This window comes from Anomaloglossus baeobatrachus, chromosome 3 (assembly GCF_048569485.1).
Source record: "Anomaloglossus baeobatrachus isolate aAnoBae1 chromosome 3, aAnoBae1.hap1, whole genome shotgun sequence".
In the NCBI taxonomy this organism is placed as follows: domain Eukaryota; kingdom Metazoa; phylum Chordata; class Amphibia; order Anura; family Aromobatidae; genus Anomaloglossus; species Anomaloglossus baeobatrachus.
The window spans coordinates 611,476,948-611,495,720 of NC_134355.1; positions in this window are offsets into that span (position 1 = coordinate 611,476,948).

The window sequence follows — 18,773 nt, forward strand, 5'->3', positions numbered from 1 at the left end:
AGCTTGGTGAGTGGCTTGCCTCTAGCCTATCCTTTACAGCCCATCTGAGTGTGTCGATCCAGGCAGGCGTTACACCGTGCCCTCTGCAGAAGGCCATGTAGGCCGGGATAGTGTTTTAAAAATTGCTGGACAACCAGGTTCAACACGTGAGCCATACAAGGCACGTGTGTCACATTGCCCTGAAGAAGGGTCGCAGACTGGTTTGCATAATTGTCGCACCCGACCTTCCCTGGCTGCTGGTTGAGTGGAGACAACCATTGATGAAACTCGGTCTCACTCTCCAGAGCTTACCGTCCACAACTCTTCAGCGGTGTGACTCACAATTCACAGACATTTCAAAGAAAAGAGTCGACCGCCTCATGCTGTTGAGCTCTGCTGCCAGCATAGTAAGGAGGTGTGTGGGATTCCTTGTGCGCAGTTACAAAGCGGGTGGCCTGACCACACAGGGTTTGGGCCGAGGTGGAGGACCCACACGAGGTTGAGGAGGCAGAAGCAGTGGAGGAACTTCTACATACAGAGGAAGGATTGACACACAACTCGTGGGGATGGCAAAACTTGTACAGCAGACTCTTCTCCATCTCTCACCATAGTTACCCAGTGCCCAGTCAGCGACATGTAACTCCCCTGTCCATGCTTACTGGTCCAAGTATCTGTGGTGAAATGCACCCTGTCACACACAGAGTTTCTCAAGGAATCGGTGAGGTTGTGTGCGACCTGCTGTGGTAACGCGGGCACGCCTTTCTTGGAGAAGGAGTGACGACTGGCCATCGGCTCTTGGGGCACTGCAATGGGCATAAGGTCTCGAAAATCCTTGGTCTCAACAGGGTGTAAAGGCAGCCTTTCTGTTGCCAACAAGTTGCAGATGATGAAACTCAACCTCTTAGGCATGTCATGCCCTTCGAAAATCATGTAAAACACAGCGAGGGGACTCCAACTACAGTCTCCCTCGTTTCCACTAATTGGGCCACACACACCCCACTTGACTGGCATCAGTTGACCCCCCTTTTGAAAAAGAAAAGGATGCTTTGCATGAAGCACTCTCAAAAATACGTGTGCCTTTCACCTCCCCTGGATGAGCCAGGGGAAGAAAAGTCCTCTGAGAGCCATGTCCACATTGTCAGTGGACAGACACGTGTGCTTATCTACCAGGAGACCCCCAGCAGCACTGACGACAGGTTCCGAGTGAACGCTGGCTGCAGGACACGACAAGATCCCCAAGGCGCACGTGGCAAGCTCAGGCAATTTATCCAGATTGGAAGCCTAAAATGAGCAGGGCTCAAGTTGCACAGTAATGGCATCGACGTTTCCTTGCATATACTCATATATCTATGTCTCCTACTCTTTTTCCTTGTCCTGCTCTTTTGTTTTTGCATGAGTATATGTCCTTGTCACTTTCCCATGTGTTTGTGTTGTGTTGTGAGTTGTTTGTCACCTTTTGGACACCTTTGAGGGTGTTTTCTAGGTGTTTTTATGTGTTTGTGATTGCCTGCCATTGTTTCCTATGTGGTTCGAGTTCGGTTCGTCGAACGTTCGACGAACTGAACTCGAAGGAGACCTCCGTTCGACGAACCGAACTCGAGCCGAACCACGACCGGTTCGCTCATCTGTAGTCACTGACTATCACACACGCTGATACTATGTTCCAAGGAATAGCCTGCACTTTTTGCAGTTACAAATTGTCTAGCAGAAATGGAGAAGTGGGCTATGTTTGTGGAAGGCAGTGGTACGTCACTGAGTATCACACACGCTGATACTATGCCCCAAAGAATTGTCTGGACTACCTGCAGTTAAAAATTGGCTAGTAGAGATGGAGAGGTGGGGTAGCTTCCTTGACAGCAGTGATACGTCACTGACTATCACAAACACTGATACTATACCCCAAAGGATTGCCTGGACTACCAGCAGTTAAAAATTGGCTAGTAGAAATGGAGAGGTGGGGTAGATTTCTTGATAGCAGTGGTACATCACTGACTATCACACACGCTGATACTTTGCCCCAAGGAATTGCCTGAGCTGATTTAGACTGACGTTGTGAAAAACCCTTGCACAGCGCTGGAACAGACCTGCCTAGCAAAAATGGCTATGAACTGCTCTAATCTAGCCCTGAAAAAGGCTGAAATTACAAGTAGTCCCTAATCCCTAACGGATCTGTAGATTGCACTGTATAAGTGTATAGTGCCCACAGCAGCAGCAGCGGGAGCGGTGACTGTTACACACCCCCAGTACTGAGATAATGGCGGCGATGGGGAAAATGGCCGGGTCTTATAGGGCAAGGACATGTGAATGCACAGCCAATGAAACATGCCCTTGCTTGTCTGGCAAAAATCCACTTTGCTGTGTGTGTGTCTGTTATTGGCGGACAGCCTTGCCCACCCCACTGTACACGCGGTTAGGAAAAAAAAAGGCAATCGCCATTCTTTCAGCACTCAGCAGCACTGATCTAAACACTATCCCCCCACACACTATACGCTGAATTTTGATATCATTTTTAACAGTGACTGACAGTATTACAGTGAAAAGCCAGCTAGTAACTAGCTACGCTTTTGGTGATCGAACCGTTATCGAACGGTAGCTCGAATGGTCGAATGTGAAGCAAATCGTTCGAGTTCGTCGAACGACTCGAACATCGCCCAAAACAACTCAAATTTGATATTGGCGAACGGTTCACTTCGGACACCGCTCATCTCTAATGGTTAGCACTGCAGTCTTGCAGCGCTGGGGTCCTGGGTTCGAATCCCACCAAGGACAACATCTGCAAGGAGTTTGTATGTTCTCCCCGTGTTTGCGTGGGTTTCTTTTGGGTATTCTGATTTGTTCCCACATTCCAAAGACATATAGATAGGGAATTTACATTGTGAGCCCCATTGGGGATAATGTCCCTGATGTATGTAAAGCGCTGTGGAATATGTTAGCGCGATATAAAAATAAATATTTTTTTTTTTCATGTACGCTACCGGATTGTTGGATTAAGGTCATCTCTTGGCAGAAACTGTGCTTTTTTTTGCCAAGAGATGCAGATTTGGTGCTAAACTTTTTGCACCACATTCCTGCACTAAATATGCATTTCCTGGCAAAAAAGCCGCATCAAACCAGCATCATGTTTAGATGAGGTTTTTTGCCATTTTGCCAGAAGATGCACACTTTATGCAGGGATTTGATGTATAAATTTCAGCTCCAAATCTGCATCTCTTGGCAAAAAAAACGCACTAAAATGGTTTTGATTCCGTTTCGGTGCAGTTTTCTGTCAGGAGATGCAAATTTTGTGCAGATACACCTATATTTAAGGCCTACTGATGAACCTGTGAGGCAGGAAAAATGAGTTGAGGCCACGATATTCGCACGATAAGGGAAGTAAATCTTTGCACTTGAATATCTCTGATAATGCTATATGCATCGCACAAATAATTATTGGTATTTCACGTTTTACATTATCAATTCTGGTGAACAGTAGATTGGTGCATTGACATCATTGGTGTAGTTATAGATTCTTTGCAGATCTGTTACTAATTGATGAACATTCATCACATTGCAGGTACAGATTTTTTTGCAAAGTGGGTGGCAGGTGAATATCATTGGTGACCCATAAGAGATGATTCTGGTGTTTTTTTTTGTTTGTCAATGTGGATTGGTTGGTGTATTGGTTTTTACATGGTGAGATAGGGACATGCTTAGGAACTCCTAAGGGAGATTTGACGGTGAGAGGGGGCACCATTTGCACAATTTAGGGTACCAACCTCTGCGTTTCGGTAGGACGTTCCATCAGGGGCAGTATCAGGACATTATAGGTTTAACAATGATTGTATCCTGCAGTGCTGCGTACCTACCAATATATTTAAGCAAAGAGGACAAAAAAAGGATATTCAGCTCACCCAATAGATGTGGGCTCCAAGACCAGGATGGTGCACAGAGAGAGCTCCTTGTCTAAGGGTGCAGCACAGCAAGATCACGGAAAAAAAGGTGATCCAGCAACTCATCCAAAATATATAAAACAAGTGTTTATATTAAAAAAAACATTGGTTGGTCAGATGAGCTGATGCATACATTGCGTCTTACGCGTTTCAAACCCATCAGGGCTCTTAATCATAAACATATATATCTATCAGTTTCCCTGTGATATCATTTTTAAGGGAAGTTCTTTTTTGCACATTTGTAGATAATAGTCTTTTTAAATATATCTAAACAACATAAGTTTTTAGGATTTCTTAGATGTGATAACTTCTAATTATTGGATTCCTGTGCTAATCTTAAATTGTCAATGAGCTTTAACAGCCATTCATCTGTTTCTTGTTTTATGCCCATCCACAGCTCCTGCATAGTGTGTGTGTGTGTGTGTGTGTGTGTGTGGGGGGGGGGTGTTATCCCCAGGCAGGTGAGTGTAAGAATGGCCTGCTGTCATTTACCCTTTGCTGTGCTGAAGTTGGTGGTGCAGGTCTGCCTGTGACCAGATGAGAAGGAAGTGGAGAAAGCGGATTAGGCGGAGAAAGCAACACTGGCAAACACATCCAGCGATATGAGCTGGTGGTGGAAGATGCGTTTGAATGCCAGGAGCGTCATGCCCAACCACTACTATGTTTACCCAGTGTGCAGTTCAAGAGAGATACCGTCCTTGCCCTTGCTTACTAACCAAGTAACCGTAATTTTGAGGACCTTTTCATATTTTATATTGCGGAGTGAACTATGGATTTGTTCCACCACATTTGTGTACAGGGCAAGGTTAGCACACCTTGAAAATTAGTGGCAGCTGGGAACAACGTACTGTGATACAGCCACAGGCATCATTTGTTGGAAACTGCTCATCTCCATCAGCCTGAACGGCAGCATTTCAAAGGCAAGCATTTTGCAAATGCTGTCATTCAGGGCCAGGGCTCATGGGTGTCTAGGGGGATAGGGTATCTTTCTATCAAGGGTTTGGGGGATGGAGAGCTGCAGACTTTAATGAGACAGTGTGGATCTAGTAGGTGATGCTGCTGGTGCTCGTGATGGTGGCTGCTACATCATGTGCTTGCTGAAAGGTGGCCCTGGTGATCGTGAGCGGATGCAAGATGCCGACACTGTAGCTGAAAAGGCCAGCACAGCAGCAGAAGGAGCCAGAGTTATTTCTGGATTTCTCATGAAACTACTCTACTGCACCTCATGCTTGGAAGTCAGATGACGCATCATGCAGGTGTCACAGTCATCTATCTTGGAGATTAATGACAGGCTCAGGTTCGGAGTCTCTGTTATACCATCTGAGACAATACATATTACATGTGTTTTTTACTTTTGGCAAACACGGGGTCAGCGTCTGACCGGCTACCGGAGGAATCTCCAGTAATGCCAGGCCTGGATTCAGGTACCTGCATTGCACTCCGGAGCTCTTACCTGAGCTCCAGAGTGCAGCCTAGACTGAACCGCGAGTGCCGAGTGATTGATTCGTGGCGATTGCAGTTAAGTACATGACAGCTGCAGACATCTCGGGCTGATCTCCGGTGCTCTCACCTGAGCTCCAGAGATCAGCCCGGCCTGTTCGCAGCTGTCACGTACTGAACCACAATCATCAGGGAATCAATCACTCGGCGCTCGCAGCTCAGTCCTGCAAACTCTGAGATCAGTCCAGGCTGCAGGAGTGCAATGCAGGTAACTGAATCCAGGCCTGGCATTACTGGAGATTCCTCCGGTAGCCAGTCCGACGCTGCACGGGGTTAATGTCAGCTTTCTTTGTCAGCAGAAGATCTTCTCGAATAATGCTCAAGTTCCCGATCGACTTCCATTATACTCGATAAACGAGTCAAGCCCATCCGAGCGTCAAAATGCTAAATACGTGTACCGAGCACCCAAACATGGTAGTGCTTGCTCATCACTATCTAATATATAAAGCTGAATGTATACATGTATGTGTGTGTGTGTGTGTGTCTGCTAAAGGCATTTGCAATCACGAAATTTTGCACAGATGCCTCATTTGACTCAGGGAACGTCATAGACTATGTTTTGACGAGATAAGCTTATGTGTGACGTATCATGATGTCAGAGGAGAGATGGATAAAGAGAGAGACAGACACGGGGAAAGAGAGAGACGGGGAAAGAGACAGACAGACACAGAGATAGAGAGAGACAGACAGAGAGACTGGTACAGAGACAGACAGAGAGTTAGACACAGCCAGAGAGATAGACACAGACAGAGAGTTAGACACAGACAGAGAGATAGACACAGACAGACAGACAGACATGGATAAAGATAGAGACAGAGATGGATAGAGAGAGACAGACACACAGAGACAGACAGACAAATAGAAAGAAACAGACAAAGAGACAGACACAGACAGAAAGACAGACACAGACAGACAGAGACTTGGAGAGAGACAGAGAGACAGTTACTATCTTGGGCAATGCCCAGGTACTACAGCTAGTTAAATGAATTAAATTAGTGACCAGCTACTACTGCCATACAATGCCTGTATAGTTTATCAGCACTGAGAGGTAAATCAATATTCACCTCTACTCTTAGTACATGCCTGGGAATTATGTAACCAGTTCCGACCACCTATTCCATTTTGTTAAAGGGTAATTGTGCTACTTAAATATGAAGACCTTCTAGAAAAATCCTTGAGTTCCCCATTGACTTCCATTATCGTCCATACACGAGTCAAGCCCATCTGAATGTCAGCTCCTCAATACGAGTCCCGAGCACTCAAGCACGGTAGTGTTTGCTCATCACTAAATAGAATGTCAGTATTATGTTATATACTTTATAAACAGTAGTGTTAACAATATTAAGCACTATTATTTTATACAAGATGGAGGAACAATTAGATAATACATTTAACAGCACTATTCAGATGGAAATATTTTAGAAAAATTACATATTTTTTTTTTTTTTTTAAATCATGAAGCAAAAATATGGCAATTAGTGATGAGAGTTAAGGTCTTTCTGTAGTCACTGGTGATAAATCCAACTGCTACTTATCCATTGACCAAATTGAAGAAATATAGCCAAAATAAAAAAAAGATAAGAATTAGAAAACTGGAGGAAACAACAAATTTAACAACTGAACACTGTTTTTTAGTTTATATAGATGAAATGTTTATCACAGATTTATGGATCAGTTATGATTAGAGTTGAGCGCGATTCGTGGTTCGTGGTTCTCCAGTTCGCGGCTCGAGTGATTTTGGGGCATGTTCTAGATCGAACTAGAACTCGAGCTTTTTGCAAAAGCTCGATAGTTCTAGAAACGTTCGAGAACGGTTCTAGCAGCCAAAAAACAGCTAAATCCTAGCTTGGTTTCTGCTGTAATAGTGTAAGTCACTCTGTGAATCAAACTATTATCACATTTCAGTGTATAGTGTGCGTGAACAGCGCCTTCAGATCACTGCTGTTTCTATAATGGCGATCGCCATTTTTTTTTTTTTTTTTCTTGTCTTCCTTCCCTAAGCGCGCGCGTCTTGTGGGGCGGGCCAGCATGTCAGCCAATCACAGACACACACACACCTAAGTGGACTTTGAGCCAGAGAAGCAACGGCATGTGTGATAGGATCTGCATGTCACATGTCCCTGCATTATAAAACCGGACATTTTCTTCACGAACGCCATTATCTGCCTTCTGCGTCTTTGGTGTCAGACATCAGTGTCGCAGCTCCATCCTCCTGAGTCCTATAGCCGATACAGCTGTATGCGCTGCATACACAGCGTTAGACAGCTTAGGGAGAGCACATTCTAGCAGTCCTTTTAAGGGCTCAAAGCGGCAGGGTCAGAGAGCCATAAGTGACAGGTTCTGCAAACAGCAACAGCGTCTGTGTAGCCCAGGTCAGGGATTTCCTCCCTGCATTTCACCATTAGGAGGGAATAGAAAGGCAGGCTTCCATTCCTCTACCCAGAGCACCACAATCCTGCCACTGTACCCTCTTGTCCTCTGCACACTCCAACTCATTCTAAGTAAGCCATTATACTAGCAAACATTCAGTGTACCTAGTGGCATCCTATACGTGGCTATTGGACTTTGCTATAGTCCCACTAGTGCAAAGACATTTGCAGAGCACGTCTGCCTGCATTGCACACTACAACTTTTTTAAACTAAGCAATTTTACTAGCAAACACTCAGTGTACCTAGTGGCATCCTATACGTGGCTATTGGACTTTGCTATAGTCCCACTAGTGCCAAGACATTTGCAGAGCGCATCTGCCTGCGTTGCACACTCCAACGAATTATAACTAAGCCATTATACTAGCAAACACTCAGTGTACCTAGTGGCATCCTATACGTGGCTATTGGACTTTGCTATAGTCCCACTAGTGCAAAGACATTAGCAGAGCACATCTGCCTGCATTGCACACTCCAAGTTTTTTAAACTAAGCAATTTTACTAGCAAACACTCAGTGTACCTAGTGGCATCCTATACGTGGCTATTGGACTTTGCTATAGTCCCACTAGTGCAAAGACATTTGCAGAGCACGTCTGCCTGCATTGCACACTACAACTTTTTTAAACTAAGCAATTTTACTAGCAAACACTCAGTGTACCTAGTGGCATCCTATACGTGGCTATTGGACTTTGCTATAGTCCCACTAGTGCCAAGACATTTGCAGAGCGCATCTGCCTGCGTTGCACACTCCAACGAATTATAACTAAGCCATTATACTAGCACACACTCAGTGTACCTAGTGGCATCCTATACGTGGCTATTGGACTTTGCTATAGTCCCACTAGTGCAAAGACATTAGCAGAGCACATCTGCCTGCATTGCACACTCCAAGTTTTTTAAACTAAGCAATTTTACTAGCAAACACTCAGTGTACCTAGTGGCATCCTATACGTGGCTATTGGACTTTGCTATAGTCCCACTAGTGCAAAGACATTTGCAGAGCACGTCTGCCTGCATTGCACACTACAACTTTTTTAAACTAAGCAATTTTACTAGCAAACACTCAGTGTACCTAGTGGCATCCTATACGTGGCTATTGGACTTTGCTATAGTCCCACTAGTGCCAAGACATTTGCAGAGCGCATCTGCCTGCGTTGCACACTCCAACTAATTATAACTAAGCCATTATACTTGCACACACTAAGTGTTTTTTAGTGGCATCCTATACGTGGCTATTGGACTTTGCTATAGTCCTACTAGTGCCAAGACATTTGCAGAGCGCATCTGCCTGCGTTGCACACTCCAACTAATTATAACTAAGCCATTATACTAGCACACACTCAGTGAACCTAGTGGCATCCTATACGTGGCTATTGGACTTTGCTATAGTCCCACTAGTGCCAAGACATTTGCAGCACGTCTGCCTGCGTTGCACACTCCAACTAATTATAATTAAGCCATTATAGTAGCACACACTCAGTGTACCTAGTGGCATCCTATACGTGGCTATTGGACTTTGCTATAGTCCCACTAGTGCCAAGACATTTGCAGCACGTCTGCCTGCGTTGCACACTCCAACTAATTATAACTAAGCCATTATACTAGCACACACTCAGTGTACCTAGAGGCATCCTATACGTGGCTATTGGACTTTGCTATAGTCCCACTAGTGCCAAGACATTTGCAGCACGTCTGCCTGCGTTGCACACTCCAACTAATTATAACTAAGCCATTATACTAGCACACACTCAGTGTACCTAGTGGCATCCTATACGTGGCTATTGGACTTTGCTATAGTCCCACTAGTGCCAAGACATTTGCAGCACATCTGCCTGCGTTGCACACTCCAACTAATTATAACTAAGCCATTATACTAGCACACACTCAGTGTACCTAGTGGCATCCTATACGTGGCTATTGGACTTTGCTATAGTCCCACTAGTGCCAAGACATTTGCAGCACGTCTGCCTGCGTTGCACACTCCAACTAATTATAACTAAGCCATTATACTAGCACACACTCAGTGTACCTAGTGGCATCCTATACGTGGCTATTGGACTTTGCTATAGTCCCACTAGTGCCAAGACATTTGCAGCACATCTGCCTGCGTTGCACACTCCAACTAATTATAACTAAGCCATTATACTAGCACACACTCAGTGTACCTAGTGGCATCCTATACGTGGCTATTGGACTTTGCTATAGTCCCACTAGTGCCAAGACATTTGCAGCACGTCTGCCTGCGTTGCACACTCCAACTAATTATAACTAAGCCATTATACTAGCACACACTCAGTGTACCTAGTGGCATCCTATACGTGGCTATTGGACTTTGCTATAGTCCCACTAGTGCCAAGACATTTGCAGCACGTCTGCCTGCGTTGCACACTCCAACTAATTATAACTAAGCCATTATACTAGCACACACTCAGTGTACCTAGTGGCATCCTATACGTGGCTATTGGACTTTGCTATAGTCCCACTAGTGCCAAGACATTTGCAGCACGTCTGCCTGCGTTGCACACTCCAACTAATTATAACTAAGCCATTATACTAGCACACACTCAGTGTACCTAGTGGCATCCTATACGTGGCTATTGGACTTTGCTATAGTCCTACTAGTGCCAAGACATTTGCAGAGCGCATCTGCCAGCGTTGCACACTCCAACTAATTATAACTAAGCCATTATACTAGCACACACTCAGTGAACCTAGTGGCATCCTATACGTGGATATTGGACTTTGCTATAGTCCCACTAGTGCCAAGACATTTGCAGCACGTCTGCCTGCGTTGCACACTCCAACTAATTATAACTAAGCCATTATACTAGCACACACTCAGTGTACCTAGTGGCATCCTATACGTGGCTATTGGACTTTGCTATAGTCCCACTAGTGCCAAGACATTTGCAGCACGTCTGCCTGCGTTGCACACTCCAACTAATTATAACTAAGCCATTATACTAGCACACACTCAGTGTACCTAGTGGCATCCTATACGTGGCTATTGGACTTTGCTATAGTCCCACTAGTGCCAAGATATTTGCAGCACGTCTGCCTGCGTTGCACACTCCAACTAATTATAACTAAGCCATTATACTAGCACACACTCAGTGTACCTAGTGGCATCCTATACGTGGCTATTGGACTTTGCTATAGTCCCACTAGTGCCAAGATATTTGCAGCACGTCTGCCTGCGTTGCACACTCCAACTAATTATAACTAAGCCATTATACTAGCACACACTCAGTGTACCTAGTGGCATCCTATACGTGGCTATTGGACTTTGCTATAGTCCCACTAGTGCCAAGACATTTGCAGCACGTCTGCCTGCGTTGCACACTCCAACTAATTATAACTAAGCCATTATACTAGCACACACTCAGTGTACCTAGTGGCATCCTATACGTGGCTATTGGACTTTGCTATAGTCCTACTAGTGCCAAGACATTTGCAGAGCGCATCTGCCTGCGTTGCACACTCCAACTAATTATAACTAAGCCATTATACTAGCACACACTCAGTGAACCTAGTGGCATCCTATACGTGGATATTGGACTTTGCTATAGTCCCACTAGTGCCAAGACATTTGCAGCACGTCTGCCTGCGTTGCACACTCCAACTAATTATAACTAAGCCATTATACTAGCACACACTCAGTGTACCTAGTGGCATCCTATACGTGGCTATTGGACTTTGCTATAGTCCCACTAGTGCCAAGACATTTGCAGCACGTCTGCCTGCGTTGCACACTCCAACTAATTATAACTAAGCCATTATACTAGCACACACTCAGTGTACCTAGTGGCATCCTATACGTGGCTATTGGACTTTGCTATAGTCCCACTAGTGCCAAGACATTTGCAGCACGTCTGCCTGCGTTGCACACTCCAACTAATTATAACTAAGCCATTATACTAGCACACACTCAGTGTACCTAGTGGCATCCTATACGTGGCTATTGGACTTTGCTATAGTCCCACTAGTGCCAAGACATTTGCAGCACGTCTGCCTGCGTTGCACACTCCAACTAATTATAACTAAGCCATTATACTAGCACACACTCAGTGTACCTAGTGGCATCCTATACGTGGCTATTGGACTTTGCTATAGTCCCACTAGTGCCAAGACATTTGCAGCACGTCTGCCTGCGTTGCACACTCCAACTAATTATAACTAAGCCATTATACTAGCACACACTCAGTGTACCTAGTGGCATCCTATACGTGGCTATTGGACTTTGCTATAGTCCTACTAGTGCCAAGACATTTGCAGAGCGCATCTGCCTGCGTTGCACACTCCAACTAATTATAACTAAGCCATTATACTAGCACACACTCAGTGTACCTAGTGGCATCCTATACGTGGCTATTGGACTTTGCTATAGTCCCACTAGTGCCAAGACATTTGCAGCACGTCTGCCTGCGTTGCACACTCCAACTAATTATAACTAAGCCATTATACTAGCACACACTCAGTGTACCTAGTGGCATCCTATACGTGGCTATTGGACTTTGCTATAGTCCCACTAGTGCCAAGACATTTGCAGCACGTCTGCCTGCGTTGCACACTCCAACTAATTATAACTAAGCCATTATACTAGCACACACTCAGTGTACCTAGTGGCATCCTATACGTGGCTATTGGACTTTGCTATAGTCCTACTAGTGCCAAGACATTTGCAGAGCGCATCTGCCTGCGTTGCACACTCCAACTAATTATAACTAAGCCATTATACTAGCACACACTCAGTGAACCTAGTGGCATCCTATACGTGGATATTGGACTTTGCTATAGTCCCACTAGTGCCAAGACATTTGCAGCACGTCTGCCTGCGTTGCACACTCCAACTAATTATAACTAAGCCATTATACTAGCACACACTCAGTGTACCTAGTGGCATCCTATACGTGGCTATTGGACTTTGCTATAGTCCCACTAGTGCCAAGACATTTGCAGCACGTCTGCCTGCGTTGCACACTCCAACTAATTATAACTAAGCCATTATACTAGCACACACTCAGTGTACCTAGTGGCATCCTATGCGTGGCTATTGGACTTTGCTATAGTCCTACTAGTGCCAAGACATTTGCAGAGCGCATCTGCCTGCGTTGCACACTCCAACTAATTATAACTAAGCCATTATACTAGCACACACTCAGTGAACCTAGTGGCATCCTATACGTGGATACTGGACTTTGCTATAGTCCCACTAGTGCCAAGACATTTGCAGCACGTCTGCCTGCGTTGCACACTCCAACTAATTATAACTAAGCCATTATACTAGCACACACTCAGTGTACCTAGTGGCATCCTATACGTGGCTATTGGACTTTGCTATAGTCCCACTAGTGCCAAGACATTTGCAGCACGTCTGCCTGCGTTGCACACTCCAACTAATTATAACTAAGCCATTATACTAGCACACACTCAGTGTACCTAGTGGCATCCTATACGTGGCTATTGGACTTTGCTATAGTCCCACTAGTGCCAAGACATTTGCAGCACGTCTGCCTGCGTTGAACACTCCAACTAATTATAACTAAGCCATTATACTAGCACACACTCAGTGTACCTAGTGGCATCCTATACGTGGCTATTGGACTTTGCTATAGTCCCACTAGTGCCAAGACATTTGCAGCACGTCTGCCTGCGTTGCACACTCCAACTAATTATAACTAAGCCATTATACTAGCACACACTCAGTGTACCTAGTGGCATCCTATACGTGGCTATTGGACTTTGCTATAGTCCCACTAGTGCCAAGACATTTGCAGCACGTCTGCCTGCGTTGCACACTCCAACTAATTATAACTAAGCCATTATACTAGCACACACTCAGTGTACCTAGTGGCATCCTATACGTGGCTATTGGACTTTGCTATAGTCCCACTAGTGCCAAGATATTTGCAGCACGTCTGCCTGCGTTGCACACTCCAACTAATTATAACTAAGCCATTATACTAGCACACACTCAGTGTACCTAGTGGCATCCTATACGTGGCTATTGGACTTTGCTATAGTCCTACTAGTGCCAAGACATTTGCAGAGCGCATCTGCCTGCGTTGCACACTCCAACTAATTATAACTAAGCCATTATACTAGCACACACTCAGTGAACCTAGTGGCATCCTATACGTGGATATTGGACTTTGCTATAGTCCCACTAGTGCCAAGACATTTGCAGCACGTCTGCCTGCGTTGCACACTCCAACTAATTATAACTAAGCCATTATACTAGCACACACTCAGTGTACCTAGTGGCATCCTATACGTGGCTATTGGACTTTGCTATAGTCCCACTAGTGCCAAGACATTTGCAGCACGTCTGCCTGCGTTGCACACTCCAACTAATTATAACTAAGCCATTATACTAGCACACACTCAGTGTACCTAGTGGCATCCTATGCGTGGCTATTGGACTTTGCTATAGTCCTACTAGTGCCAAGACATTTGCAGAGCGCATCTGCCTGCGTTGCACACTCCAACTAATTATAACTAAGCCATTATACTAGCACACACTCAGTGAACCTAGTGGCATCCTATACGTGGATACTGGACTTTGCTATAGTCCCACTAGTGCCAAGACATTTGCAGCACGTCTGCCTGCGTTGCACACTCCAACTAATTATAACTAAGCCATTATACTAGCACACACTCAGTGTACCTAGTGGCATCCTATACGTGGCTATTGGACTTTGCTATAGTCCCACTAGTGCCAAGACATTTGCAGCACGTCTGCCTGCGTTGCACACTCCAACTAATTATAACTAAGCCATTATACTAGCACACACTCAGTGTACCTAGTGGCATCCTATACGTGGCTATTGGACTTTGCTATAGTCCCACTAGTGCCAAGACATTTGCAGCACGTCTGCCTGCGTTGAACACTCCAACTAATTATAACTAAGCCATTATACTAGCACACACTCAGTGTACCTAGTGGCATCCTATACGTGGCTATTGGACTTTGCTATAGTCCCACTAGTGCCAAGACATTTGCAGCACGTCTGCCTGCGTTGCACACTCCAACTAATTATAACTAAGCCATTATACTAGCACACACTCAGTGTACCTAGTGGCATCCTATACGTGGCTATTGGACTTTGCTATAGTCCCACTAGTGCCAAGACATTTGCAGCACGTCTGCCTGCGTTGCACACTCCAACTAATTATAACTAAGCCATTATACTAGCACACACTCAGTGTACCTAGTGGCATCCTATACGTGGCTATTGGACTTTGCTATAGTCCTACTAGTGCCAAGACATTTGCAGAGCGCATCTGCCTGCGTTGCACACTCCAACTAATTATAGCTAAGCCATTATACTAGCACACACTCAGTGTACCTAGTGGCATCCTATACGTGGCTATTGGACTTTGCTATAGTCCCACTAGTGCCAAGACATTTGCAGCACGTCTGCCTGCGTTGCACACTCCAACTAATTATAACTAAGCCATTATACTAGCACACACTCAGTGTACCTAGTGGCATCCTATACGTGGCTATTGGACTTTGCTATAGTCCCACTAGTGCCAAGATATTTGCAGCACGTCTGCCTGCGTTGCACACTCCAACTAATTATAACTAAGCCATTATACTAGCACACACTCAGTGTACCTAGTGGCATCCTATACGTGGCTATTGGACTTTGCTATAGTCCTACTAGTGCCAAGACATTTGCAGAGCGCATCTGCCTGCGTTGCACACTCCAACTAATTATAACTAAGCCATTATACTAGCACACACTCAGTGAACCTAGTGGCATCCTATACGTGGATATTGGACTTTGCTATAGTCCCACTAGTGCCAAGACATTTGCAGCACGTCTGCCTGCGTTGCACACTCCAACTAATTATAACTAAGCCATTATACTAGCACACACTCAGTGTACCTAGTGGCATCCTATACGTGGCTATTGGACTTTGCTATAGTCCCACTAGTGCCAAGACATTTGCAGCACGTCTGCCTGCGTTGCACACTCCAACTAATTATAACTAAGCCATTATACTAGCACACACTCAGTGTACCTAGTGGCATCCTATACGTGGCTATTGGACTTTGCTATAGTCCCACTAGTGCCAAGACATTTGCAGCACGTCTGCCTGCGTTGCACACTCCAACTAATTATAACTAAGCCATTATACTAGCACACACTCAGTGTACCTAGTGGCATCCTATACGTGGCTATTGGACTTTGCTATAGTCCCACTAGTGCCAAGACATTTGCAGCACGTCTGCCTGCGTTGCACACTCCAACTAATTATAACTAAGCCATTATACTAGCACACACTCAGTGTACCTAGTGGCATCCTATACGTGGCTATTGGACTTTGCTATAGTCCCACTAGTGCCAAGACATTTGCAGCACGTCTGCCTGCGTTGCACACTCCAACTAATTATAACTAAGCCATTATACTAGCACACACTCAGTGTACCTAGTGGCATCCTATACGTGGCTATTGGACTTTGCTATAGTCCCACTAGTGCCAAGACATTTGCAGCACGTCTGCCTGCGTTGCACACTCCAACTAATTATAACTAAGCCATTATACTAGCACACACTCAGTGTACCTAGTGGCATCCTATACGTGGCTATTGGACTTTGCTATAGTCCCACTAGTGCCAAGACATTTGCAGCACGTCTGCCTGCGTTGCACACTCCAACTAATTATAACTAAGCCATTATACTAGCACACACTCAGTGTACCTAGTGGCATCCTATACGTGGCTATTGGACTTTGCTATAGTCCTACTAGTGCCAAGACATTTGCAGAGCGCATCTGCCTGCGTTGCACACTCCAACTAATTATAACTAAGCCATTATACTAGCACACACTCAGTGTACCTAGTGGCATCCTATACGTGGCTATTGGACTTTGCTATAGTCCCACTAGTGCCAAGACATTTGCAGCACGTCTGCCTGCGTTGCACACTCCAACGAATTATAACTAAGTTACATTGTCAGGGATATTTATTCTTTATTATTCTGCTGTTAATAAAGCTAGACCACCACTGCAATCTTCACCACCTCTCAATTTTTACTACCACATTTTCAGTCCACAATCTTGTCGCAATCAACATGAGTGGCAAAATGACAGATGCTGGTGGAAAGGGGAAGAGGCGTGGTGGAAAAGGCAAAAAAGGTTTTGTCAGTGGGGAAGGTGCCAAAGCTCCATTATCATCTGCTGAAGATAGACCATCTACTAGCAAAAGTAAGATGTCTACTACTTATTGTGGACAATCCGATGTGCTCCCTTTTTTACGGACACAAACAAGAGGAACAAAGGTAGATGATGGGCAAAAAAGGAAAATGCTTGAATGGATCTCAAGTGGTCCAACAAGTGCCCTCTCAGCCACTTCAAGTACCGCATCCAAAAAACACCATTCCTCTGAGTTGTCATCCCAATCACACTTGATTTCTCCCAGCTCTGAAGTCTCCATCAGCCCTGCACAGTATGGTGGAACTGAGATGGCTGAGTCTGCAGAGCTGTTCAGTCACACTATAGCCTGGGAATCAGAGGTCTGCTCCCAAGCTAGAGTGAGTACAGAACAGGAAATGGTCTGCAGTGATGCCCAGAACCTTTGTGACTCAGATTCAGGCCGTGAGGACCAAGTTTCTGAGCATAATGTTGACCCTTTGTCACAAACTGTAACACCTGTGGTTATAGACAATGAGGAACATACTGATGAAGATGAGACGCAGATACCCAATTGGGATGACAACTTAAATATTCGGTCAGGGCAAGAAGAGGCTCGGTCTGAGGGGGAGGGGAGTGCGAACACAACAATTGATGATGACGTTCTAGATCCCACCTACTGTCAACCCCCAGTCAGGCACTCGAGGAGGTCAACAGAGGCGGTGGAGGAGGATGCAACCGACGACGAAGTTACCTTGCGCCTTCCTGGACAGAGTCGGAGCACTGGTAGCACGTCTACAACTGCATCCTCAGCCACCACTCTGCCTATGAGCATTATTCGGGGTGGATCAACAGGTCGCATGGCCTCTAAGCCTTGCCTAGCCTGGGCCTTTTTTCACATCGAAAAAGATCGCCCAACTCATGTGATATGTAACATTTGTCATGATTCTGTTAGTAGAGGTCAAAACCTCAGCAGTTTGACAACTTCTTCCATGAATCGTCACATGAATAAATATCATAAGTCCCGGTGGGAAGCTCACCGTGCTGCAATGCCGGCTAGCGGAGCGAACCATCCACTGCCTGCCCCTTCCAGTGCATCCGCGCGCTCTTCATCTTCTAGGACTGTGGGGACAGCTGTCACACCTGTTTTTCCACGCAAAACTTCCACCACTGTAACCGCAACAGGCAGTTTGCTTGTAAGGTCGTCAGTTGGTTTGGAAGGGGAAACAAGTGAGTGTGTACAGCTCTCTCAGACATCGATAGCACCAACGTTGGATGAAGGCAACATCATGTCTCCGCCTGCACTTTCCTCACAAACCTGCATTTTTCCAGGGACACCCTACTCAACACCGTCTACACACAGCAGCCAGATCTCTGTCCCTCAGATGTGGTCAAATAAAAGGCCACTTCCTCCGACCCATGACAAAGCTAAGAGGTTGACTCTATCCCTCTGTAAGCTGTTGGCTACCGAAATGCTGCCTTTCCGCCTAGTGGACACACAGGATTTTAGAGACCTTATGTCTGTCGCTGTGCCCCAGTACCAGATGCCTAGTCGCCACTACTTCTCTAAGAAAGGTGTGCCCGCGCTACACCAGCATGTCGCACACAACATCACCGCTTCCTTGAGAAACTCTGTGTGTGAACGGGTGCATTTCACCACCGATACTTGGACCAGTAAGCATGGACAGGGACGTTACATGTCGCTGACTGGGCACTGGGTAACTATGGTGATAGATGGTGAAGGGTCTGCTGCACAAGTCTTGCCGTCCCCACGACTTGTGTGTCAATCCTCTGTC